This window comes from Epinephelus lanceolatus, unplaced genomic scaffold, assembly GCF_041903045.1.
Source record: "Epinephelus lanceolatus isolate andai-2023 unplaced genomic scaffold, ASM4190304v1 scaffold34, whole genome shotgun sequence".
NCBI lineage: Eukaryota > Metazoa > Chordata > Actinopteri > Perciformes > Serranidae > Epinephelus > Epinephelus lanceolatus.
In genome coordinates, this window is record NW_027556816.1 from 25,001 (window position 1) to 27,500 (window position 2,500).

The window sequence follows — 2,500 nt, forward strand, 5'->3', positions numbered from 1 at the left end:
GAGGCAGGCATTAAAGGGGGAATTAATCCCCTGTGTTCCATGCTCACTTCACCCAGCTCTCTGGCTCTCTGTCTCCCTCCCTCCCTCTTCTCTCCCCTCTCTGGGGGAGACTCTCACCGTCCCAGGCCTCATTCTCCCACCTCCACCCAGCGCTGGAGGCAGGCATTAAAGGGGGAATTAATCCCCTGTGTTCCATCCTCACTTCACCCAGCTCTCTGGCTCTCTGTCTCCCTCCCTCTTCTCTCCCCTCTCTGGGGGAGACTCTCAACCTCCCAGGCCTCATTCTCCCACCTCCACCCAGCGCTGGAGGCAGGCATTAAAGGGGGAATTAATCCCCTGTGTTCCATGCTCACTTCACCCAGCTCTCTGGCTCTCTGTCTCCCTCCCTCTTCTCTCCCCTCTCTGGGGGAGACTCTCAACCTCCCAGGCCTCATTCTCCCACCTCCACCCAGCGCTGGAGGCAGGCATTAAAGGGGGAATTAATCCCCTGTGTTCCATGCTCACTTCACCCAGCTCTCTGGCTCTCTGTCTCCCTCCCTCCCTCTTCTCTCCCCTCTCTGGGGGAGACTCTCACCGTCCCAGGCCTCATTCTCCCACCTCCACCCAGCGCTGGAGGCAGGCATTAAAGGGGGAATTAATCCCCTGTGTTCCATCCTCACTTCACCCAGCTCTCTGGCTCTCTGTCTCCCTCCCTCTTCTCTCCCCTCTCTGGGGGAGACTCTCACCGTCCCAGGCCTCATTCTCCCACCTCCACCCAGCGCTGGAGGCAGGCATTAAAGGGGGAATTGATCTCCTGTGTTCCATCCTCACTTCACCCAGCTCTCTGGCTGGCTGTCTCCCTCCCTCTTCTCTCCCCTCTCTGGGGGAGACTCTCAACCTCCCAGGCCTCATTCTCCCACCTCCACCCAGCGCTGGAGGCAGGCATTAAAGGGGGAATTAATCCCCTGTGTTCCACGCTCACTTCACCCAGCTCTCTGGCTGGCTGTCTCCCTCCCTCTTCTCTCCCCTCTCTGGGGGAGACTCTCACCGTCCCAGGCCTCATTCTCCCACCTCCACCCAGCGCTGGAGGCAGGCATTAAAGGGGGAATTAATCCCCTGTGTTCCATGCTCACTTCACCCAGCTCTCTGGCTCTCTGTCTCCCTCCCTCTCCTCTCCCCTCTCTGGGGGAGACTCTCACCGTCCCAGGCCTCATTCTCCCACCTCCACCCAGCGCTGGAGGCAGGCATTAAAGGGGGAATTAATCCCCTGTGTTCCATCCTCACTTCACCCAGCTCTCTGGCTCTCTGTCTCCCTCCCTCTTCTCTCCCCTCTCTGGGGGAGACTCTCACCGTCCCAGGCCTCATTCTCCCACCTCCACCCAGCGCTGGAGGCAGGCATTAAAGGGGGAATTAATCCCCTGTGTTCCATGCTCACTTCACCCAGCTCTCTGGCTCTCTGTCTCCCTCCCTCCCTCTTCTCTCCCCTCTCTGGGGGAGACTCTCACCGTCCCAGGCCTCATTCTCCCACCTCCACCCAGCGCTGGAGGCAGGCATTAAAGGGGGAATTAATCCCCTGTGTTCCATCCTCACTTCACCCAGCTCTCTGGCTCTCTGTCTCCCTCCCTCCCTCTTCTCTCCCCTCTCTGGGGGAGACTCTCACCGTCCCAGGCCTCATTCTCCCACCTCCACCCAGCACTGGAGTCAGATCTTAGGGGACACTTTAATCCCTGTACCACCCTCACTTCACCCAGCTCCCTGGCTCTCTGTCTCCCTCCCTCTTCTCTCCCCTCTCTGGGGGAGACTCTCACCGTCCCAGGCCTCATTCTCCCACCTCCACCCAGCGCTGGAGGCAGGCATTAAAGGGGGAATTAATCCCCCGTGTTCCACCCTCACTTCACCCAGCTCCCTGGCTCTCTGTCTCCCTCCCTCTTCTCTCCCCTCTCTGGGGGAGACTCTCAACCTCCCAGGCCTCATTCTCCCACCTCCACCCAGCGCTGGAGGCAGGCATTAAAGGGGGAATTAATCCCCTGTGTTCCATGCTCACTTCACCCAGCTCTCTGGCTCTCTGTCTCCCTCCCTCCCTCTTCTCTCCCCTCTCTGGGGGAGACTCTCACCGTCCCAGGCCTCATTCTCCCACCTCCACCCAGCACTGGAGTAAGATCTTAGGGGACACTTTAATCCCTGTACCACCCTCACTTCACCCAGCTCTCTGGCTCTCTGTCTCCCTCCCTCCTCTCTCCCCTCTCTGGGGGAGACTCTCACCGTCCCAGGCCTCATTCTCCCACCTCCACCCAGCGCTGGAGGCAGGCATTAAAGGGGGAATTAATCCCCTGTGTTCCATGCTCACTTCACCCAGCTCTCTGGCTCTCTGTCTCCCTCCCTCCTCTCTCCCCTCTCTGGGGGAGACTCTCACCGTCCCAGGCCTCATTCTCCCACCTCCACCCAGCGCTGGAGGCAGGCATTAAAGGGGGAATTAATCCCCTGTGTTCCATGCTCACTTCACCCAGCTCTCTGGCTCTCT